Source organism: Ursus arctos, unplaced genomic scaffold, assembly GCF_023065955.2.
Source record: "Ursus arctos isolate Adak ecotype North America unplaced genomic scaffold, UrsArc2.0 scaffold_20, whole genome shotgun sequence".
Lineage (NCBI taxonomy): Eukaryota > Metazoa > Chordata > Mammalia > Carnivora > Ursidae > Ursus > Ursus arctos.
The window spans coordinates 40,269,875-40,296,019 of record NW_026622875.1 but is presented as its reverse complement, the minus strand read 5'-3'; positions in this window follow the sequence as shown (position 1 = coordinate 40,296,019).

Genomic DNA, 26,145 nt, shown 5'->3' with positions numbered 1-26,145 from the left:
ACACAGCAGACACAGCCAGGAGTTGAACACTATACCATATTGCTTCTCCAGCCTAAGAGAGTTACATGGTAAATGGAACTGTACAAGTCTACCACTTAGGGCTATATATGGCCCTTTTGGGAAAATGAACAGGTTAAGAATTTCTTTAGAGGAAAACACGTAGAAATACTTTCTGGTATCCCATGACATCACACATAGCACAGGGTTAATGGCTACTATTATCTACCTACATGCCACAGTGCCCTCATGAGCAGCAGAGCAGGGGAAGGGCAGGGAATGAATCTGTGAGCAAATCAGCCAAAAAAAAAAAAAAAAAAAAAGAGATTTTTATCTTCTATTTTTACAGTAACACAGGGAGAAAAGACACTGGGGAAGCATGAATACATGGCCAACTGGCTTCCAGGAAGTTTCCACCATGGGGTGCAGATGAGAGGTGATGCCAGGACATTTCTCCCTCTGCCTTAGGGGTTTTTCCGATGTGACTGAATCCTCTCTGGGGTTCTAGCTCCCACTGTCTCAAGGTCTTAGGCTCTGGTGGCACCACCTCTTCCCGTCGTCTCTTCAGCCTCGGGGATGGAAGGAGCTTTCTGTTGATGTGAACATCTACATTGTCCCAGCTTTTGAGTTTCTCCTTCAGCTCTTCCATTAACTGTACCACCAATTCCCTGTATTAAATTCCTTCTGTTAGAAACAGCTGGAATGGTGTTTGTTTCTCCTTACTGGATACCAACGGATGGACAGCTGAAAAAGAGTTCAAGATGAGGCCTTGCTGAAGGCCACACCACAAGGACTGGAGTTCTTGGGGCTCGGCTGTCTTCAAGACTTAAAACCTTCCCTTTAGAACATGCTGCTCGTTGGTGAGTATCCAATGTTTACATTTTAATTCTTAAATTAGTGACAAAATAACAATTAAAAAAAAATCTCAGTTGTCTCTGTGTTTTTTTTGTTTGTTTTTGTTTTTGTTTTTGTTTTTAAGTCCATGGATCCTCTTGGCAAGTTCTGATTTGTTCACAAAATTCTTAACGATGTGGGGCTCCTTCCTGGGAAACAGGCTGCATTCTGCTCTGGGCGTCCTTTGGTGAGTGAGTATCCCTTCTTACCTCCTCTGAAGTTATTGTTGCCTTGATACTTGTGCTGAAGCTGAACAGGCTTATTGAAAGGAACAAAGGCCTTTGAACAAACGAGCAGGGTGAGGACGAATGAGCCCTGATTAACCACTCCTGGCTACGGCACATGTGATATTGGGCCCCAGCATTCTGTACTTGAATTGTAGACATGCACCTAGGTCTTCATTTCAGTGGCAGAGAACAGATGGGAGACCCCGAGCCACAGCCTCTTCAGCCAGAACTCCTGAGCTTGAGATGTTTCCATCAAACAGGATTATGAGCAAGGGTGCAGATACCAGGTGATAATGGTATGAGGCAAATGGAATGAATTATTGCCATAGACACAAACTGATTCCTATCTCTGGATTTTCTTAATGGAGTAACTCCAGGCTTGGGAAATTATTTTCTTTTTGGTCAGTGTTCTACAACATGTCAGCTGAACTTGGAAAATATTTTACGTTGGGTAATGTGCATTCTTCCTGTAGTCAACAATATCAACAATACAATAGCATCAAGTACAACAAAAACATCACAAATGTTAGTTGCAACTAACATTGGTGGAGTTACGATAGCCAGTCACTGTTCTAAGCAGCTTATTATAACACACTGAATCCTCTTAATAGCTCTATGAAGTAGGTACTATTATAACTTTATCTTACAAATGAGGAAACTGAGCCCAAGGAGGTTGAAGTTACTTGTCCAAACTGACAGAGCCTGTAAGCAGCAGAACTGGGATTTGAACACTGACAATTCAGTGCCTTGCCTGCCATTTTGACTACCATACTTCATGGCGTCTCCAAGATGTGTCGGAACATGGAGAGAGGCACGTGGTGGGAAATTATGCAGAGTATGTTTGATCTGGCCAGGCTGTGAATAACTAGGAGAGCCACCTTTTGGCTCCCTGTGACATCCATGTACAGAAAAGAAAATTCAACTTGCTTCATTGAATGTCTAGGAACTTTTGCTGCCTTTGAGAGGATCTCTGTGACACACTGTTCTTATTTTGCATTACGTTTTGGAAGGCCCTTCAGTTTCACAGATTCCAAAGGTATTTCTAGGCTAATGCCAAGGCAAAAACTATTTCTAAGCGGCCAGCCCTACATAGCATGAGACAACTTTTTTCTTATATAACACAGTGCTAGGACTAGAATAAAGGGCACGTTTGAACACGCACATTTTGAAACCAACCCTTTATTCCCCTCATGCCAGTGGGGACAGCTGACCATATCAAAGGGAAGGGAGCTCCTGAAGAGTCTGATTTCTCAAGACTTTGGTTTCTGAAGATTTAAGAAAGCTAAAGAGGGAGGCATTAATATAAATCTTTTCTTGCCCAACTCCATCTGTGATATGAAGCTACACAGAGCAATGCAAGCTCCCTCTTGTTTTAGAAATACTTTTTCATCTCATAATCTACTTAAAAAAAACAACAACAAACTACAAAGGTTTGTTTCTACAGCCTTTTCCCCATCTCCTCTCCCTACCTCAAAGGAAGACAGGGGCCAGAGTTTGGCTCCCCGCTTGAGAGAAAGCATGCCATTTACTTAGTGATGTGCTCCTGCCTACATGAAAGGAGAAGCTCGTGAGTGTCCCCACTTCACCTTTACTCTCTATGACATGGGGGAGGACTGGCTCAGTGTGCGGCATTTCTTGGATCCATCTCCAAATTACATTTTGGGGGGATGAGGTAAGAGGAGGCCAACTCACCAACCGATCAACTGATGGCCCTTCCCTTGCTTCATGAAGAGGGGTGAGGAGCAGCCCTCGTATTTTTGTTAGTAGCCAAATTCTTCTATTCTGGACAAGAGAGCCAACTTCCCTCATCAGCAATCCCTGAAGCATGCAAAGGGCGGGGAGTCTGAGAACAATTAATCTCCATCAAGGTTTGGCAAAGCAACGGGGGAAGGCTTACTCCCCCTTCTCTCATATTAGAAACAAAGTCCTATTAAATTGGTAAAATTTTAATGAGAGGAGAGGTTCTGTTGAACCCCATAAGAAGGGGAAAGTTAAAGTCCTAGGTTAAAGATTAATATTCCAAGTTCAGAACAAAAGGATGCTCTTTTGTGGCTCTGTGCTTATGCCTCTGAATGTAAACATTGTTCTGAGAGCCATTTTTTCTTTGCCAGATCTTTAAAGGGTAATAAATTAGCCCGTGGACAGCCATACAAGCTGCTACTAGATGTGAATGTGAATGTGTCTGAAGAAAAGGCTGACTTTCAATCAAAGTCTATTGAAAGAATGGTTGGATTTTCTAAAGAAGCATGTTGTGCCTATTAACCAACTTACAAAAGGGGCCATTTCCTTGATTTATGTTTGGTTGCTATAGAGATCTTGCAGCCCAGACTGGCAGGTGAAGCTCCCCTAACAATCTCAGAGGTTTTTCTTAGTTATCCTCAGAGGCCAAACTGCAGCACTGGGTAAAAGGCAGTGTGCAAACCAGCTGTGTGTTTAAAAAAAAAAAGAAATTCAAACATCTGGCTCAAGCATTTTCACACATCTCTCTTAAATTATGAGTTATTATATGCAAGACTTAAGGCAAGCATTTTAACAGCCTTTAAAAACATGAGTACGAAGAAAGTTCGTTGTCCTATTTGGGGCCATGAATGACTGGTTTCTGCAAGTGCAGCTTACGGCTTAAATTATTTTACAGAATGCACAGGATTCAATGTTGAAATTCAAACTGGTCTTCAAATGTGGTTGTGCCTTTGTGATCCAAACGGAGAGAGATATGTGTGTATGTGCGTGTGTATTGGTGTACATTTTTTGTTGAGTGGGTGGACTAGAGGCACTACATGTTAATTCTGGAGGGATCTTAAAGAAAACTTTGCCTGGACCCCCTATTTTTCAGAAGGGGAAACTGAGGTTTTATAGAATGCAGCAGGTATACCCAGTGTGAGTGACATAGGTGATCTGACTGGGGTAGAGTAGACACTGTCTCTTTATCAACACCCTGGCCACCAATCCCTACTGCTGAACAAACCATAGAAAAGTCCAGGGTCAGAGGTGAGGGGAGGGCTTAGCTATTGAGGATCAGGTAATTTCACACTGAATTCTTAAGGAAAATATTATCACTGGGTCAAAGACAAACCAAAATTTATGTTCTGGGGGAGAGCAAAGGAAGGGGGAAGGAGAAGGAGGAGGCTGAAGAGTGAGCAGGAAGCTAAGGACCCTCTTCACTGTCAAAGGCCCTTATAAAGAGAACAGTGTCCTAGAAAGAGGTCAAGACAGCCCAAGAGGCTGGTTATCAACTGATAAAGCTCAGTCTCTTCAAGGACGTGAAGTACATAAGGAGGGTCACTTCTGACTCCTGAACCTTGCTGCCATGTGCCCAGATGGAGCCCCCTCATGTCAGAGGTACTCCTTGTAAAGTCTTGTGAATGTTTTTGGGGGAGACCATGAAGGAATCTTCTTCGGTCATGAGGGCATGTTGCATGTGTCCTTTAAAACACTGATCAGTTTGCCAGGACTGCCATCACAAAATACCACAGACTGGGTGGCTTAAACAACAGTCTGGAGGCTAAAAGTCCAAGGTCAAGGTGTTGGTAGGGTTGTTTCTTCTCAGACCTCTCTCCTTGGCTTGCAGATGGCCGTCTTCTCTGTGTCTTCACATGGTCTTCTGCGTGCCCTGTCCTAATCTCCTTTTCTTATAAGGACACCAGTCAGGTTGGATTAGGGCCCATCCTGATGACTTTATTTAACCTTAATTATCTCTTTAAGGGCTTTATTTCCAAATATAGTCCGATTCTTGGATACTGGGGAATAGGACTTCAACATAGGAATTTTGGGGAGACACAATTCAGCCCATGATACACAGTTGTAAGAGATTTCTATTTGAACAGTCCAATACTTCATCAGTCTGAAGAAGAGGGGAGCATTCTCCAGAAGGTTCTCTTAAATCCCCCAGCCCTGGGTCCCAGAGGGGGATTTCCACAGGCCCTACCAATACCTGCCAGAGCCTTTTCCTGCTTTCCAGTAAAACCAGGATTTCTTCACAGCTCTGAGTTGTGGTGACAGCCTTTCAGCCACTAGGAATTCCTGGTAGCCTCATTCCCCACAAGGTCTTGGAGTCTTTTGGCTAAGAACTCTTTGCTAGTGGCTGAAAAACGAATCCTTTGGTTTAATTCCAAAAATAATTTATGGCTTGTTCCTTTGCACTCCAGTACTTCCAAGAAACTAAAGGGAATGGCCCAGACGGTGGGGGGGGGGGGGGGGCGGGAGAGGAAAGAAATCCTTTCTTCCCTCCCACTCCTTTATTATGCTATAAACATTTGTTAATAGAGTAATTATCTTTTGAGTTGTAAAGGCTAAGTATGAGGAAGAAAAGGGTAAAGGAAAAGTGCAATTCTTCAAGCTTAATGAAGTCAAGTGAAATTATTTCAAGTGGATATGAACTATGGCTAACAGAATCTGTTTTTGCTAAAGTTGGATAAATGAAGACATGCCATCCTGTTGATCTACACCTCCTTGCAGCTTAGTTTTGTCAGACAACACACACGAATACACAATAAAGACATCTGCGGACAACCCTGGCCTTTTAGAGCAGTAATTCTCCGTGGCTGAGAGGTGGTTGGTAGTAACAGGGAATGTGGACACTCCGTCTCTTTAAGAGCCTGCAGTTCATAAAGCTGTCTTCATCGAGGATTTGCCCAGTGTCCACCATTGTGCTTCGCACTTTACAAACATACCTCATTTCCACCTCACAGTATCTCTAGGAGAGAAGTCTTATTCATCATTTTTGGCAGATGTGGAAATAAGCTCAGACACACTGAAGAACCTGACCAGGGCTCCACGGCCTGGGAGACGGAGCTGATATTTAATTCAACCTTAGCTCTAAACCCAGGCTCTCACCCACTACACGGCACATGTGAACGTCTCTGCTGGTCCAGGCAACTGCATGCACTGTGACATCACGAAGCACAGCCTCAAAGGTGGGACAGTATAACTGAGTTAACACCTCTGACTCTTTGGATTATTATTCTGGAAGTTTAAGCCTCTAAATACAGGTGAAGTAGGAGGACTGAGGAATAATAGAGGGTGTCCTGGTTCTTTGCCTGTTGGAAAATAACTGGAAAATGACAATGGGATGGGAACTTGCATAAAAGGGAGGGTTAAGCGGTTGACTCTTGATTTCAGCTCTGGTCATGATCTCAGGGGTGTGGGTTCGAGCCTCACATCAGGCTGCATGCTTAGCATGGAGTCTGTTTTCCCTCTCCCTCTGTCCTCTCCCTGCTAGCTCTCGCTTTCTCTCTCTCAAACAAATAAATGAATAAAATCTTAAAAAAGAAAAACAACGGAGGGTTAAGGAGAAGTGGACAGGTCGGGTAAAGATCAGTGTCTCAAATTTCTGCAGGGACAATTAAAAGCAGAAATTTCAATCTTTAGGAGAGGAGGAGAAAAGGAACAGAAGAACACAGCTCCAAAGGATGACAGATTCTCTTTGAAGATGGCAACTCTGGAATGAATTTGCTTGGCTTTCCTCTTTCATTGTTCCTGCCCTAGGAAATTCTGCTGATGCTCAGGAATGGAAGCCTCTCCAGTGGAGAAAGGCTGTCTGTAGCCAGGTAATCATTCACCAATGGCTACCACCTGGGGAAGAGTCCCTCACACATGCAAATCAGCTCACATCAGGTCCTGGGCTCACGGGTTATTTCAGTGGACACAGCTGGGATTGAATATCGAGTGGTAACAACAATTCCGAGAATATTCTGCACCAAAGACTTGGACCAAAGAAAATAGCACGTTGACTGTGTCCTCTCGGCTTCAGTGAACTCCAACAGTCTTACAGTAATTCCCCTACCAGCCTGGCGTGATTAGGCGAGTAAGCAGGGACCAAATGCTTTATAGTCTGCTCTTGAACTCAGTTCCAAAGTCTCTCTAGATCATTTATTTTGCTATTTGTTTATTTTCATATTCCAGAACATCTTAGCCATTTCCGCCCCTTCCTTCCACGCTGCGGCTATGGTACAAACAAAATTGACTGCTAAATGCAGTACTGCCTGTACTCCACGTGGACAAGTCCCTGTAATTGCGTTATAGTATCTGCAGCTTGAATTTCTTTGACAATGTTTTGCTAGATTTGCCATTTCCTTTTAACACTAAATTAGATATTTTTAGCTGTATAAACAGATTAATTTTTATTAAACATAAATTTTATTTTTTTTAATCTACCAGCTTCAGGGAAAACTTAATAGTGAGAATTCCCCCTCCCTTTTTCTAATGCACACTGAATGCATCAGTTCATGATCCCACATGAACTGCCTAAATGTTTAGGATCACAGTCCATCTGCTTTTATCAAACTCTAAGTGAATATGGACAACAGATGAAGAGAAATGTTTCTATTGCAAGCTACAATCATTTCTCAAAATGTTTATTTGCATCCTTCCTGGATTTAGTTTTCAAAAGAAACTGAAGAGTGGAAAAAAAATATGAAATACAGAAGACATTATATTTATGTAGAACATTGTGTAATTTACAAAAGGTTTGCCATGCATTTTATTGGCTGACAAAGGGGGAGAACCTTTAAAATGTTTGCACTCATAAAAAAGGAGCCAGAATTTGTGAGGTGACTCCTAAGGCCAGGGAAGGCTGCTGGCACAATGCTAAGGGAAACTGAGGGTGTCTCTGTGCGGACTAGGATAGATGGAAGCATTTACCATCCAGGCTTCTTCCTTCTGCCCTGCTAATGACCTCAGCCCTGGCCTGAGGGACCAACATCCCTTAGAATGAGAGATTATTTAGCTTTGGTATGAGTGCAGCCTTGGGACTCTCCATAGAGAAATTGCTTATTCCAAAAATTTAGCTTCTTTCTCTTTTATGTAAGTGGAAACATAGGAAGAAATGTAGTTTGGAATACAGAATACATGGAAAAAACAAAGCCAAGTCAGAGATGAATTTTGGGCGGAAAAAGGAGGATATTTGTAATGTTTGCTGGAAAAAGGAGAGCACCAGAATCTACAGAAGAACATCACGGGTTAACTTTGTCCAAGATGATGGGCATTTCAACGATGCATTTCCACCCGAGATGTGAGACCTGTGTCACTAGTTGGGTGCCAGTTCTTTGATGTGGTTACACAAATACAAATGAGAAAACAGAGTCACACAGCGAGACACCAATGGCCTCTTTCATTGCTTCTAATTACAGCCAGAAGAAAGTCTTTATAGTTGCAATGTGTCTTTATCACGTCTCGAATCTTCCCTCAACAGAGTGCGTATCACAAGTGATAGGGAGTTTTTCATTTGTGGCCATGGTATATAAAGTTTCTTGTAAAAGAAATGCGGTTAAGTACAAATATAGGCTTAAAGAGAAGCCTTGAGAGAGTAATAGTACAGGTGCCATTATTAGTCATTGCGGTGGAATATTCTCTCTGCGCCTCGATTTACTCCCCTGTGTAATGTGGAAATGCCAACCTTGAAGGGTTGCCGTGAACATGAGAAAGAACTTTGCTAATTCTTAGGTACTATTAAAATGTGCAAAGGGCCCGTTAGGTGTGGGTAAAGATTAAGCCACTGTGGGGGAACCAAAAATCATAAAGAAAAATAATTAGGAAGTTGTCTATAGAGGGCATAAAGGGCAGACGAAGGAGGTGGGACTTTACGCTTGGGGAGTACCCCAAATTTTTTAATAGGGTGTGTTAAGAAGCAAGAGGTGGTGAAAAAAAAAATCCAGCAGTGCTGTGGACGACACACTGGAGAAGAAAGAGGCTGAAGAGGAAGCATGAAAAGTCTACTGCAAGACTGCCGGAGGGATGGCAGTGGAGACAGAAGGAAAGAGTCTCGAGGGAGAGTGTAAGAGAAGGATAGGAGTTGGCAATTAATTGAATGGGGTTCAGTAGCTAAACAGCAGCCATTGGTTAAAATAGGGGGGTTAAAGGAAACCCAGAAAGGGAGGGCAGAAAAAAGGCTTTGAACAGTTTGGATCTGCATGTGTGCACATGCCGATGTGCGTGTGTGGTCCTGCGGACACCCATGTTACTGGGCATGCGTGAGCATGTGTGGATGTATTTGTATGTGTGTATCAGGGGTTACCTAGGGATGGAGACAGAACAAAGAGAAAGTCTAGTCTTCTGCTCAATTACCTCAAGTGGAGCTCAGCATCTATAATCTTGCTTCTTTGGCTCTGCGTTGACTGTGGACACATTGTCACCCTTTTTAAGCTTCAGTGCATCATCTGGAAGATGGGGATAGTCCTAACACCTCGCTGCATCACCTCCAGTTCATCACTCAGCCTGTCTCCTTCGCCAGGTAGTCTCTCTCAAAATGCTCTCTAGCCCTCGACCACCACCCCGTGGAGGTACCCTCCTCTTGCCAGGGCTACTGCAAATTCAAGTTCCCCTCCGACTGGTTTTCGCACTATAGCCAGAGTGACGTTTCAGTGGATATCTGATCACCTCACCACCAACTGCCCCCCTCAAATGGCTCCCTATTATCATGTTTCCTATAGACCCCAGCACAGTCGGGCCCCCACCTACATGTCACACCTGCGTCTTCTCTCCTTTCTTGAGTGCAAACAATGGGCCTTCCCAACATGCGACATAGGTATATACTGTTCCCTTGACTGAATTGTTTCTCTTTTCCCAAGTCACCTAGTTAATGCATTCATCAGTATTCAAAACAACACTTCCTTAGAGAAGCCTTCCCTGACCACCCCCTGATAGGGGTCAGTCTCCTTTGGTAGGACTATGCATTTACTTGGGGGAAATACCTCAGGTTTTAATTACACATTCATGGTTGTGATGACTGAGGCAAGGCTGCCCTCACCTATTAAACGAAGCTCCATGAGGGTTCCATTCAACTAACACAGTACCTGGAGATGCACAGGTGAATAAACAAGGGAATAGAGGAGTACATGAATGAACATATGAATTAATAAATATTGGGGCACCTATCTCACAGAGCTGCTCTAAGGACTCTTGGTAAACATAATTACTCTTCAAACACGAGTCAAGGTTTTGATTTATAATTTTGAATATTCCTGAATGAACATCCAAACGGCTTCACTAAGCATCTTGAGACCCTCCTCCACTTTTCATCTTACAGGGATTTATGGAACTCTGAGTATCCATATTTTAGAATGCTGCCTCCCTCATTATTTTATCTATTGCTGCATAAAAAATTACTCCGAGTTTAGTGGCTTAAATCAACAACATTTATAATCTCATAGTTTCTTTTGGTCAAGAATCTGAGCACAACTTAGCTCAGCTCTCTACTCCAGGCTCTCTTACTGGCTACAGTCAAGGTCTTGGCTAGGCTATAGTCATCTTAAGGCTTGATTGGGGAAAGATCCACTTTCAAGTTCATCTGTATCTTTGCAGAATTCAGTTCCTCAAGAGAGGTTAGATTGAGGGCTTTAGCTCTTCAGCGAATACTAGATGAAAGCTACCCTCAGTTTGTTGTCATGTAGGCCTCTCCAACATGGTGGCTTGTTTTATCAAAATAAGCATGGGGGGGGGGGCAGGGAGAAAGATGCTAGTAAGAGAGAGTACCAGCAAGACAAAAGTCATAGTCTTTTATAATCTAACCTTGGCAAGGATATCCCACCATTTTTGCATGGGCTGTTTCTTAGAAGAAAGTCAGTGGGTCTACTCTGCACACACAAGAGGAGGGAATTATGCAAAGCAGTGAATGCTAGAAGGTGGCGATCATTGGGAATCATTTTAGAAGGCTCCACTCACACAAATGCCCAAAGGTAGGGTTACTTAGTGACCACATCCCTAATCCTGTTTGTATGGACCCTAACCCAGTGCCATTCACAAACTGGCCCCTTAGGAATGCTTGTGGCTGTTCCTGATGATGGAATAATCTTGCTCAGTAGAGCAGCCCCAGAGCAGATGACCTACTGATCTGCAGCTTAAAATTTCCTTGTTTCTTCACAAAGTATGTCAGGGAGAGAAACAGTCAGCTTGACCCTGCAAGGTCATACGTACCCCATTTCCATTAAATAAATATTCACAGACTCGAGCAAGCCACCTCCAAGGTGTCAGGTAATACGCCTTAATTTCAGCAATTATGTGGCCTCCTGTCAGATTTATGTGACACCAGTGTTGAGATACAGAGGAACTGAAGAATTTCCACTTGAGGTCAGGCCCAAAATAGAGAGGAAAGTCATTTAATGTTCTTCCTCCTGAGTGGACGGGGTATAATAACAAAGGACCTGCCAAGGCAAAGGCCCGCACTTTGAGTCGCCATGCTCAGGGTTCCGCCTGGTGTCCATAAGCCCAGCTCTGCTTTCTGGTCTGGTCCATACTGGCAAAATTGAGGGGCCACTGCCATAATTCTAGGATAAAGCAAAGCCTTCCTGGGCAACTAAACCCTTGATTTTGGTCTCATTGGTGCTCTGCCCTGACAGATGAGGTGGAGTGAAACAAAGGCCTGGTGGGATAAGCCTGGCTCTGAGACAGGTGGGAATGCTGAGTCTCAGCTTGTCCACCCGAAAGGGGGGGATGGTGCCCCTCATTCATGTGTCCACAAGGTCCTGTGACAGATAGCTGAGTTGGCTTCTCCACCTTCCATTATCCCTCCTTCTGTTTGGACAGTTTGAAAACTTAAATACTGCATTTGCCAGCTTGTCTTCCTTGAGGCTTGGAAGGTAGAGTGAAGCCACAGCCATCTTCCTGTGGCCCAAAATGCTGATGAGGAAGCCCCCAACCGTGGGAGGAGCTGCAGTGCAAGCTGCCTCAGTGGGGCACTGACAGGATGTCAGCAGCAGTCTCCTGAACTACGGATCCCAGCTAGAGTGATGTGACCTGCCATGGCTTCCTCTCCATCAGCTCTTCCAGGGACACAAGAGGCACCCAATGAACTCAGTAAATATTTATCAAACACCATCTATATACCATGAACTGATGTAGGCCTTTGGGACTCATCAGTGATCAAAAGACCCAGAATCCTGCCTGTGGACTTTACATTCTACCATGTCTGTTGGAATAAACAATAAACGTAATAAGCACATGTTTTGTATTTAAAAAAAAAAAAATTAAGGGGTAAGTAAAACAGTGGAAGGGGAATTAGAAATTCTGGAAGTGAGAGCTGAGTGGCAACTCTGAACCAGGCAGTTGAGATAAGCCTTGCTGAAGAGATGACATTTGAGGAACACTTCGAAGGAAGAGGGATTGGCCATGTGGCATGTGAGGGAAGAACATTCTAGACAGAACAATTAGAATAGTTCTAGACAGAGTAGATCCTGCAAGACCTCTCAGTGGGAGTGTGACTGGGCAATTCAAAGGACAGGAAGGAGTCCATGTGTTGAAGCAGGGCAAGGGGAAGGGAGAGGGCAGAAGAAGATGTCAGGTGATAACAGGCCAGATCTGCTACTTAATTCCCCTCTATTAAATCCCTTTCTGCTTGAAATAACTTGAATGATCTCTCTTTTCCTCTACTAAATGGTTACTGGTACATGCATATCCTTTGCATAATTTTATCCCAGTCTTTATCCAATTGCGTTGAAACTATGCTTGCGTGTTTGCACCCATGGCAAAGGCAGTGCCTGATTTATCTCTGTACTCCAAATGCCTAGCCCAGGGCCTTGCTGAGCAGACACTTGATGTATAATTCTTACTATTATATGAGCATAACTATTTCCCAACTGCTGCCTCTACCAAACAGGAGACTTCTCTGTGGAAAGATGTAGCCTCCCAATATGGCTGGATGTGGGGGGGATAAAGATCTTCCTCCTTGAAGTAATACATTTAGTATTCTAATGAAGTAATTATAAAAGTAAGTAATTATTGAAATAACCACATCAACTCCCAGTCATTAAAATCCTCCTAAACAGAGCTGGCATGATGGCTTAAGCCATTAGAAACCTTGGCAACCACCCAACGCCTACAATAGCTTCTAATTAATTGATCTCACCTCTAATCTGCTATTGTTAGCCCAGTGCCATCATTTGTTTGGCCTACAGATCCTATTGCCCCTTCCTTTTGATTGTATTTGTTACTGTACCCTCTCTATCTCTTTCAATTAAGCACAGGTTAAGTGGTTCACCCGCAAGAGAATAGGAGATAATGGCACCAATCAAAGTAATCTCTTTAATTTGCTAAATGGATTACAGGGAAACCCCAGCCAAAGTGAAGTCATAGCTAGTGGCCTTCACTTGAACTATACACAAAGAGTATCTAATTATTAACCCACCATAAGCCAAACTTCATTGTGGATTAAATGTCTACAAATTTAGCCAGGTATAAGCAGTTTTCAATAGAAGAGATGGCTCTCTGTGACTAAATTGTTCCCATGGTAAAATGTCCCCACTGGCTCCTTTCCCAAATTTCTCGCTTCCCTTAACTTTCAAGTGCAACATACACGCTCATATACCAATCAAGGTACTGCCCAGCACTCCAGTCAAGAGAGTGGATTTATAATCTCTTTAAGGACATGCTGTAGCTAGAATTCATTTTTCTTATTTGTACTATAAATGCAAATGCAGTTTCATAGGCATGATGGTTCTGGCTTTTGCTGACTCTGAAAAAAATGTATATTTAAGAGTAAACAAGTTTGTCCTTAAGCTAGTAAGTGATCTTCCTTCTCTTTGTGACCCTGCTTATTCCCTCCCTTAAATACACACACACACACACACACACACACACACACACACACACCCTCTCTGAGGCCCAGGATAGGGTAGAGCATACAAAGATCCCATACCACTAGCATTCTGGATTTGTACATGACCTCGGTTTGTCATGTGAGCAAGCGAGTAGAGAATGTTAAATTGAGTCATTTCCCAGTAGAATAGGAACAAGGGGGTAAAAACGAGAATAAAATGGAAGGTGAAAAAATACAAAATAAAATGTTATAAACTTATCATAGATTGAGGGACCTAGATCTTAATTTGAACCATTCAGTAAATACAGATATATCCTTTATGTATTCAAGTCTTCCAGCTTTCTGAGTCACCGCTTTGTTCAATGTCCAACTAAAATGATCTGACCCCCAATATCCCACATTCTGCAGTGAGTCTAGTGAGCTTTCCCACATTTCTAAGCATTCCTGAGGAGGCTTACATCCCAGGTTATTTCTCCTCAGCACTCCTGCTCTTGACCCATCTTTCAACATTCTCTTTCTGTCTTACCTTCTGGGACAATTGGCCTCTCTCTTGTCTTCCCTCTTTAGACCAAGGACTGACCTAATCCCTCTTATTTCATTTCCTAAAGCACCACTAACACAGGATATATAATTTTACTCAAGCTTGGGGCAAAATTGTCCAGTGGGGTGTTACAACAAAGAGCAGAGTCGGAAATGCCTAATAGTTAATAGATATCGCTGGCGCTCAACCCTCCCCACCACGAATTTACCACAGACCCCGTTTCCTCATGGGCTCTGGCTATCCACCATATTTTTCAGAGCCTCTCTCATCTTTCCACCTCTCCCTTTTGGTACTAGGCTTCTTCTCACACTGTCAGGGGAAAAAAAAAAAACCAACATTCCCCCCCCCCCCATAAGTCAATAAAAATCCTCTCTTTAGATTTGCTCTGAGATCTCTTTGCATAGTGAAAAGATTCTTGAAGATCTCTTTTCAGTCAAGGATGCCTTTCACTCTTGGGGCACCTGGGTGGCTCAGTCGGTTAAGCATTTGCCTTTGGCTCAGGTCATGATCTCGGGATCCAGCCCCATATTGGGCTCCCTGCTCAGTGGGGAGTCTGCTTCTCCCTCTCCTTCCACCCCTACCCCCACACCCCCGCTCATGCTTGCTCTTTCTTTCTCAAAAAAATAAATTTAGAAATTCTAAAAAAATAAAGGACACCTTTCACTCTCTACTAGCAATTCTGAACTCCTAGAGCAACCTATTTAGATTGCAACTAGCTTATAAAGAAGCACGTGTAATTCCAAGCAGTGTACGCACCCACTCTGTTGAAGATGCAGAAGCAGGTGCAGAAGAGAAACAGAACACAGGATAAGGGCTGCCCTCTGCTTTCTGAGCATTTATCGTATAGCAGGGGAGGCGGATATACACCCAGAAGGCTGTGCGGCGAATGGAAGCACATCAGAACCCAAGGAAACCCAAGGTTCAATGTTGCTTTCTGCTGGTTTGTACTGTTGTACTCATGGCCAAGATAGGCGACCTCTTTGAGTTTCAGGTTTAAGTAACACAGGGATATGAACACTCCATCCCCTGCCTCATTTCTAGGTTGGCTCTGAGGATAAAAGGGAATGGTGTATGAAGAAGTGTTATGGAAATCATAAAGCCTGGTACAAGTGTACAGCATTGCTATGAGCACCATGTGAGAAATAACACACAATATTTAGCTGTGAGGGCAACTCCCCACTGGTGCACAATCTTTCTGGGTTCATATGTTTAAAAAGCTGATGTCATGGTTGGGGGACTAAAGAAAATAGTGGCGCCTGGGTGGCTCAGTCAGTTAAGCATCTGCCTTCAGCTCAGGTCATGATCCCAGGGTCTTGGGACTGATCCCTGCATCAGGCTCCCTGCTCAGTGGGAAGTCTGCTTTTCCCTCTACCCCCCGCCCCCCAACCTGCTTGTGCTCTCATTCTCTCTCTTCTATTTCCCCCCTCCAATAAATAAAATCTTTAAAAAATAAGAAATTTAAAAAAAAAACACTAATCAAGAATTGTTACAATGAAACCACAGCCACGTACCTCAGTATCTCCCTAAACCTCCAAAAGCATTCTTAAGTCTCATATTTGATCTTCTTTAGTAGTGGTTCTGGTTGAGTAGAATGTCACTCTCCAACTATGTTCTCTTCAAGGTTCCTAAGGCTAAGTTCACATATAATCTAATAAATATGCAAATTACCTTGTAGATGGGTTGATATTTTGCTATCTCTCTTTCCCTTCACTATGAATAAGCTGTCTTGGTTGCCATCCACGTATGTAACCTGCTCAGTGTTTCTTTTTGACAGAGGCTATAATAACCTAATGGAGTTTCAGTGATAGAAATAAAATCTACATGTCGATGGGTATATGGCAATGGCCCCAGGTAGACATTGGTATGCCTGCATATTTTGGCCTAGACTTGAGAATCACTGCTATAGGTGCCATGCACTATATGGGTTTGGAAGGCCTGAGAGTGGTTAGAGAATATTTCAAGAACTGTGTTGGATTTTTTTAATGGGTACAGAAAAATGGTACAGGGTCTTCCATCTTCCTGAAAGTGGCAACTCCTATCTGTGCCTCATATTTGCAACAAAGTTTCACATACATCACCTCATTTAATCTTTACAACAAACCTGTGAGATTAATACTCATTTCCTAGCTCTAATCAGGTGCTCAGAGGTGTAACCCAAAAAAACGTGTACACACGTGTCCTAAAAGGTATGTACAAGATGAGTAGTATCTACGGTGTTCACAAGAGCTCCAAAGTAGACACACCCACATTTCCATCCTCAGGACGAAGAAATACACACGAGCAGAACACTGATATCCTTGCAGCAATGAGAACGGACCAACTACAAGAAGCTGCACCAAAGGGAAGAGTCTCTCAAACATCATGTGAGTGAAAGATGGCGGACACCAAAGAGAAAGTACCGTATGATTCCACTGACATCAATGACACAAGCAGGCTGTCCGAATCGGACAGTGGTCATGCTTGGGAGAGGGTATGACAGAGAAGGACAATGCAGGGCCTTTCAGAGATACACGGCATATTTTGTTCTTCATCTAGTTTCTGGTAACCTGTGTGTTCGCTTTGTAAACATTCGTCAAGCTGTGCACTTACGTGTTATACTTCGGTAAAAATGTACACACAAAAAAGGCAGAGGGGCCCACACAGGATGGCCAACTTCTATTTTGTTAAGGGCATTACAAAAGCAATCAAATAAATAAACCAACCACCAATTACCTTCTATTACCACAGTCTACACATTTAAAGAAAGGACAGAATAGCACTAAAAAGTGGGAAAGACCTATAACCATTTACATGGCATAAATTAACTTCATAAAAAACTCACCATCTGAATATTAGCCATATTTTGCTCATTTTACTCTAGATCTCTAGACTCTAGCTTCTTCCAAGGTCAACCTCCATTCACAAACCGTTATTTGAAAGCTGCTGTTTTGGGGGATCTGGATAAAACCCAGGATAAAGCCCAGTCCTTGGGCAGGAATTCTTGTTGTTTCTGACCCATGGGAGATTTCATGTGCATCTTTCCCTTTACTTCTGCAAGCAGCAGCTTAGGTTATTGGCCCACTGGGGCCTAATGAGTGAAGCAAGACGCTTTTTGGGTGGCTGCTAATGTCCTGGACCCCATTCCCCAGGCTACCCTGCTTGGGGCCCAAGTGGCTCCAGTCCTCCCCCTCTCCACCTCCACCAGCCTCCACAATGCAATCTACTAATTCCTTGACACCTGCCTAGAGTTCTTCCTCACCAGCTCCACCTTCAATTATACCTTGCAGCATTACACTTCCGCTCTGGTCCTTGGACGGCTAGTCAGTTAACTTTTGGAAGTTCTCCAGTAATATGTGGATATAGGCTTTACTACTATTATTATTGTCGGCCTTGACTAGAGATACCATCTATATCCTCTTTCAACTACACAAGTATTCATCTATCTATCCATCTATTCATTTTTTCCCTTTTTTCCCCCTTCTTTCCTGTCCAAACTCTTTTTCTTTTTTTAAAGATTTTACTTATTTATTTGAGAGAGAGAGAGGGCGTGTGCACAATCAGGGGAAGCAGCAGAGGCAGAGGGAGAAGCAGGCTCTCCGCTGAGCAGGGAGCCCAACGTAGGGCTCGATCCCAGGATACTGGGATCATGACCTGAGCCCAAGGCAGATACTTAACTGACCCAGGAGCCCTCCTGTTCAAACTCTTAATCAAACAGAGAAGATGACCAGTGCTGGATCTAGGACACAAGTTTCCAGTTTACAAAATGTTTCTAGTACAGACTGCAGTGAAGATATATTGCGTTAGTCAAGTGCTCTGGATCCCTAGATGTGAGAGCCAGTCGTGTGAGGAGAGAAGGATCTTCGTGCAGCCGCGTGGCTTACTACAAAGGACACTGCTCTGCCAACTTCCAGAGCTCTGCAAATGGACTTTGAGCTGGCTTTGTTTTTCCCCCCCCAGGTCTTTCTCATGCTAAGTGTTCAGCCTATCATTTCTGTGACCACCTCCCGGCCTACTTTGAAATTAGAGAGGTATTACCTACTGACACTTTCTCTTTTTCCCAAAACTTTGTAAGTAGCCGCGGATGCTCTGTGGATTACTTTGACTAGTTTCCTGGTTACTAAGAGAGAGCAAATGAGGTGTAGAATGAGTCTAAATGAAATTCCTTCTATTATATTTCACTTCATTTGGTTTCCTATAATCCCATTCCACAAATTACCTATTTATTTACCGAGTTTTTATGATGTACGTGTATTTTAAGGCATTTACACGAATGATCTCATTTAGTCGTTACATCGTCCCCATGATGTAAACTTTACACTATAAATTTCATTTTATAGAATAGGAAACTGAGTGACCAGGGATGTTTTAGTTTCATAGGAGACCTTCTATACAGCTCTAACCTTGCTCTACATTTTAGGATAATTTCATTCAATTGAATAAATACCTATTATGAGCCCACAAGGTGCCAGTTACTGAACTTGGCATTGGAGATTCAGCCACGAACAAGAGGGCCTGGTTACCATCCTCGCTGGGTTTGTAAGGCTATAAGGCATACATAAAAATATTGAATATGTATGATTTTGAGAGTGGTACATATTATCAAAAGGGGCAGAACATCAGGTCTCCAGTAGCTGACAGTGTAAGGGTGTAACTTCTAGATGCCTCAGGCATGAGCCTGTTGCTAAAATATCCGTAAGTGAATGAGTTAAGACTCTGAGTTCTTAAGAATGCTATACGGAGAGCCTGTTTGTACAATAAGGTAATCACTCTGGTTGAGACGTGTACAGGCCCATTGAGAGTACGGGGTTAGGAGCACATGAGAGCGTGGGGCCCAAAGAGAATTGGCCTTAATTTGAAAAACAAAACGAAACATTTCTAAGCTTCCAAGCTAAAGCTGGCCAGCTGAAGATCCTTAGATGGTATTTGAGGTTGATTATTGGCTCACGCCTTTTCCTTTCCTGCCCTGGCTGCAGTCCCTGTGGGGGCAGGACTCTTCTCCACCCCATTACTGTAAGGCTTGGTCATTGACTTGCCTTGGCCAGTGGGATGTGCGGAGAAGTGACTGTGTGCCAGTCCCAAGCCTAGGCCTTAAGATGCCCTAAATGTTGCCTCTTGCCACACCCTCCCCTCTGCCCCATCTTGTATTTCTGCTACCATCATGGTAAGAAAATGTATAGAGGGAGCTGCTGGTCCCAGAACAAGGAGATGTGGGAAACACAACCGAACCCCACCTGCAAGGTGGGCCCACCCCTGACTCCCACTAAGTCCTGCAAGGTCCTGCAGAGTCCAGCTGACCTATAGAAAAAAAAAAAATGTCTGTTGCTGTAACCACTGAGATTTGGGGGCTGTTGGTTTCACAGCATCCTAACAGCAGCTACACACAGGATGTGCTCACGTCTCATTTCTAGACAGGCTCCAGAAATGTGTCCTGGTTTCCCCACTGTCTCAGCAGCCCTGGGAAAGACAGGCCTTCCCTCGTCACCCTCCATAGAGAGGCAGAGCCCCTGCCCCCATCAGTCTCTGTTCTTTTTCCTGCTTTATGTTTCTATACAATATATATAACCATTTTGTATATGACCTACTTATTTGTTTCCTGTCTCCTCAACCCTCCCTCCTTCTTCACCCCAAACTGAAGTCTGGGTCCCCAGAAAGATTCTGATCAAATTGATTTGTAGTGAGACCTGGTCTTTGGCCTTAAAACAAACAAACAAACAAACAAAAAAACCAACTCCCTGGGTAATCCTAACATGCAGCCAAATCGTAATATGCAGCAAACCGCTGAACAACATGGGTGATGGAGGCTGGAATGAGACATGGCTTGCTAAAAGCCATGGCTGATCAGAATCTTACAAGAGGCTAGCCTACAGTCACCAGCCACAGGTGAGCACCTGAAATGTACCCAGTCCAAACAGATGTGATCGAAGTTTAAAATACGCTCTGGATTTTGAAGAATTCAGTATGAAAAAGGGAATGGAAACTATTTCATTAACAATTTTTGTATTTGCTACATGCTGAAATAGGATTTTGGATATGCTGAGTGAAGAGACTTATTGTTGAAATTAATATCTCCTGCTTCTTCCTTTTTTTTTTTTTTTTTAAAAGAGTGATGACAAAGCTTAAAAACACATAGGTGGCCCAGAGAACATATCTACTGGGCAGCTCTGGGCCCCGGGGTTTCCCAAGCCAATGAGACAACATGTGCAAACCTAGAGTGAGAAGCACCCTGGGGGAGGGGGGGACTGGGTTACCCCACGCAGCTTGGTTGGGACACACAGAGGCAGCAGGCCAGGAGGATTCACAGAGGGTAGGCTGCCGAGGCCTGAACACCATGCTGAGGGCTGCAGCCATTTCCTGGAGGGGCCTGAGAAGGACCTTTCTGAGAGTAGGAAGCCCGAGCATTGTAAAGACATTAGGTGGGAGATTAGAGGAGGAGACTGGCAGGTGCTGAGGAAGTGAGCTATCTGCAGCAGCGAAGTCAAGTGCGAGCTAGCAACTGCTTTCCTATTCTCAGGCACTTACAGGTTGATTCATGGGCCATTTGAACCCATAAGCAGTTACGGTGATGAAACACAGAGACCAAACGATATCACATTCCTTATCTTTGCCAGTGAGCGCACTCTCCCCTCTGCCTGCTGTCACATACACTGTCACCGTGAAAGGTGTTATCCCATCACCGCCTCTGACGGGATGAGCAGGGAGACGTCACTGCCAAAGCACCATGAGATACGGGGGCATCTCAAGATGAATCAGGCAGCCACTAAGAAAGCCAGCCTTGCTTTGGCAAAAGGCAAGAGGGAGGAAACTCAAGTCAACCGGATGAGAATGTCCTGTAAATACAACTTTCACCTCAGTGCCCATTAAGTGATGATTTTAAAGGTGAGCTGTAAACACTTCTGGAGAAGGAAATGAAATGATTGTGTCAGTGAGCACCTGGAAATTACCTGGGATGTAAAAAGAAACGTTAGCTTCTCATACGCAATAACAGAGGCCAGTTAGAGCTCTTGGTTAGATACACAGACATCAGTGACGATTCTACACATGATACAGCACGTGGATTCATACGGAAGTCACTAAATATTCAGCTGGATTCTAACAGAGTGGGTGGAACTGCTTCGTATAGGTCATGCTGTTCCCCCCAGCACACTGGGACAGCTGGGGGCTGTCCGGGGAAGCTCAGGGCTATTTGAGGCTCGTAGAGCATCAGTCTAGAGTGGATATAAAATGCATATGGACTGGCTGGGATGGCAAAAGATCAAATATTTCTTCCCACAACTGAATATGAAGAGTTCTATTTGATCAGGTTGAGTAGGAATAGGCATTTCATAGATTGGTAGACTTCAGGCACAAGTGACAATCAACCCTTTCATTGAAACTGGGGAGACGCTGAGTCCCAGGCAATACAGTGACCCATCCAAGGTCCACCACTCATCAGGTGGAAAGCTGGGAATCCAACCTGAGTCTCCCGTGTCCCTGTTCAGTGTTCTTGCATGACTTGCTACTTGTCACTGACCCAAAGGCTGAGATGTCTTGAGGTAACAGTACTTGAGATGCTAGGACCCGGTGTAAGGCAGTCGTTATCAACCCTGGCTGCCTACTAGAATACCTGGAGGGATTTTGGAAAGCTCCTGTCTGCACACCAGAGTGATTAATTCAGATTCTCTGGGGTTGGGACCTAAGTATCTTCACTTAAAAAGCAGCTCTCCGGGTGATTCAAATTGGTAGCTAAGAATCACTGCCTAAAGGGGTGATCTGAGTGATTTTAGAGAAGACCCAGTTTTCAAAGGCAGGACATCACCTGACTGAGACAACTGTCATGACACAGCTGATCTAGAGGCCACCATCAGAGAGGAGCTAGAGATCAAACCAGGAATATTATCTTCAGCTCAAGACTTTTTTATTAGCCAGACCGCCACTGGAGGGTTGCAAAGTCACCTTACTGGTGCCCAGAGAAGATGATGGTACGTCTACGAGCCCTGACCAGCTGATGCCAGCTTTTCTCTGTCGGTGCCACAGTGGACTCTTCCACCCCACATGCATGGGACCAGGATGGTACCCAACCTAAGATGCACAAGTTTTGAAAGCAAACATAGAACCGTCCACAGAACTTTGTGCAACAATGGAAACGTTCTCTATCTGCACTGTCTTACGCAGTTGCCCCTGGCCACCTACGGCTACTGAGTACTGGAAATGTTGCAAGCAGAACTGAGAAACTCTTATTTCATTTTAATGATTTCATATACTAAAGTTAAATAATCACACATGTGTAGTGACCGCTGCATTGGACAATGAAAAAGCAGTCTTGGAACTGTCCTAACCAGGTGGGTGACATAGAATTTGTAGATGAGGAAGATAAATATTTTAACTTTAAACCATGTGGTCACCTACTCATCTATACATGTCATTAGCTTGCTCAGCAAGATTGAACATTAAAAACAAAACAAAACCTTAGCTTTGTGACAATAAAGGCACAAATAACATTAATTTTCTTTTTTAAAGTGCTTTTGTGTATTTGGTTTTCCTTTATAAACAATAACATGGAGTTGAGTGAGAACACTCTGGCTTTGGAATATTATAATATATGACAAGTGTTAGGAAAAGCAAATATTTTATAGCAACTGCCTTGCTCTCAGATGCTTGAGAGTCAGGTTGCAGGAATGATGGAGCTATTGTTTCATCTAATGACAACCTTTCCATGGAAACTCTTCCAAAAGCAAGTTATGTGAATGCCAATATCAACCTACTCTCCCAGGAACACTTAAGCACCAAATTCTCCTAATGCAGAGACCCTTGGCCAAGGAACGTGACTCGACTTTTTTGATTACTTCTTTCAGTTCCAGAAACAGACTCTTTTAGGCCCTGCATTTGAGATGAGATTCCTGGGAAGTCGGTATGCTTACCCTGTGAAGCATTCCAACAGTCAGTTATTTTTGGTTAGCCCTTTATTTTTCATGTGAGAAACCATATCATGCCCACGGAAATGTAAACCTGCTGCTATCTCTATCTTGCTATTTTATCTCATCCTTAAATATTCGACACAGTTACTTGATTTATTCTAAAATTTGAGGGATAATACATTTAAGCCACAGTCCATCACGTTTGGTGGTTGTAATGACTCTGACCAACCTCACTTCACTATTGTGAAACCAGGGGTTATGAGCGATGCCTGCTTCTTTGCCAGCTGAGGGATGAGCATTCTTTGTATTTCACTGAAAGGTGGAATAGGCCATTCATTTACAGAGTAGAAGAAGATCTAGTTAAGAGGTGGTATAGAGGACGGCACATGGAGGCAGGTGCCTGAAGGCTGAAGTTCAAGCCCTGACACCAACTTACCAGTAACATAACCCTGAGTAACTACATCACTTAATTTTTCTGAGATTCATTTTCCTTATCTGTATAACAACAATATTACCTCAAGGGGGACTGTGAACACACCCTAAGGTGACATATCTTTATGTGCTTTGTAAAGTGAAAGTATTCTCCAGGTGTGAATGATCAGGATGGGATAGTGTGGCCAATTCTTTTCCAAGTCCTGCATATGACCCTTCATTTTGGGGTCCTTGATGGACTCGACCCAATATGTACACATTTCACTGGCCTCAAAACTGATATTCCTTTCTTTTTTAATTTTAAACTGATGTTCTCTAAAAAAAATTTTTTATTGTGGTAAAATAGACATGACATACAATTGACCATTTTAACCTTTTTTAAGTGAACTGTTCAATGGCATTAAGTGCATTCACGTTGCTGTGCGGCCATCACCATTGGCTAGCTCCAGAATTGTTTCCTCTTCCAAACTGAAACTCTGCACCCACTAAACAATGACTCCGCATTCTCACCCACCTTCCCCCATCCCAGCCTCTGGCAACCAGCATTCTACTCTATGAATTTGACTGTTTTGGTATCTCGTTATAAGTAGAATCATACAATATTTGTCCTTTTGAGTCTGGCTTGTGTCACTTAGTATAATGTCTCGAGGTTCATCTGTGTTGTAGCCTATGTCAGAACTTCCTTTCTTTTTAAGGCTGAATGATATTCCTTTGTATGTATATACCATATTTTGTTTATCCATTCTTCTGTCGGTGGACAGCTGGCTTGTTTCCACCTTTTGTCTATTGTGAATAGTGCTGCTGTGAACATGGGTGTACAAATATCTGTTTGAGTCCCTGCTTTCAATTCCTTGGGTTTATACTCAGAAGTGAAACTGCTGGATCATATGGTACTTCTATTTTTAATCTTCTGAGGAACCATCACATTGTTTCCCATAGAGGCAGTACCATTTTATATTTCCACCAACAGGGGATGAAGATCCTGATTTTTCTAAAACCTGAGTTATCTTCTGTTTTTTACTTTGTTTTTGTTTTTGATAAGAGCCATCCTAATGGGTATGTGGTAGATCTCACTTTGGTTTTACTTTGCTTTTCCGTAATGATTAGTGATTTGAATATATTTTCATATGCTTGTTTCCATTTGCATATCTTCTTTGGAGAATTTTTTCCTCAATTATTTTGCCCATTTAAACATGACATTCTTACTGTCAATGAGAGTATATGCATTTTGTCAAAAAAAATGTTTTAGGATCTAACAGCAAAGTCATAATGTCCTTAAAAGTAACTGTTAAATGACTCCATAGTGTTATTATTCTTACTGTTATTTTAATCTTTATCATTCTTACTGCTAATTAATCTAAAATGATCAAATACTGGCTATGTTCCAGGCACTGCACTAAGTCATGCACAACTATGGACTTACTGGATCTTCATACCCATTCTACAAAGCAAGAATGATTAGTATTCCCATTTAATAGTAGAGGAAAAGTGAGGCTTAGAGACGCTAAGCAATTGGGTTGAGTTTCATGCAGCTAGTGAGTGGAAGAAGTGGAATTTGAACTCAGGCATTCAGAAGCCAAAGTCCTTGCTCTCAACCACCATCCATTACTACGTCTCCATGATGGATGCTCCTCGGTGATATACTGACAAACCTTCTGGGACACACATGTTAGACGAACAATAAATAATAGGTTATTGCTCGTGATCTTTCATTTCAGAATACTTAAGGAGATTCATGGACTCATTTCTATGACTATTCTATGTTCTTCTGAAGTGATCCAGCAATATGGCTATCATTTGCTCTTATTTAATAGCCCAAAGATGAGATGTATTTTGGAATATGCCTGAAAAATTATATTCCACAACACCATACTGCCATGGTTTAACAGTCTGCTAGAGGAAAAGAAGGTAAGGCATAATCATTTTTGGTATTCAGTGTTCTTACATACTACTGGAGGAACACACTTGCACCTCATCCATTTCTTCCCCACAAACCTTTATGGAGTGCCTATCATGTGCGAAGTACGATTCCACGTTTTTTTTTTTTTTAAAGATTTTATTTATTTATTCGACAGAGAGAGAGACAGCCAGCGAGAGAGGGAACACAAGCAGGGGGAGTGGGAGAGGAAGAAGCAGACTCATAGTGGAGGAGCCTGATGTGGGGCTCGATCCCAGAACGCCGGGATCACGCCCTGAGCCGAAGGCAGACGCTTAACCGCTGTGCCACCCAGGCGCCCCTACGATTCCACGTTCTGGGTGTATGAACAGATAAAGCCTTGCTCTAATGGGTGTTGAGGGAAGACAGAATAGGCGGTGAACATGAAATTGCATAAAAATTTATGTATTAAGTAATGGTGAGGACTAGGAAGAAGAATAAAGCAAGTAGGAGGAGAGAGAGGTTCTAGGGTCTGGGGAGGGGCTGACATTTTAGACAGGGCTGCCAGGGAAGGCATTTATGATGAGATGATGTTTGAGAGAAACCAGAATGAAGTAAGAAAATGAATAATGGCTAAAGAACATTTTAGACAAAGGGAACAACCAGTACAAAGGCCCTAAAGCAAGAGTCTCCCTGGACTGTTTGTGTAACAATGAGGAAGTAAGGGTGAATGGAACAGCATGAAAAGGGAGCTGAAACTCACTAACTTTGCTGGTCCT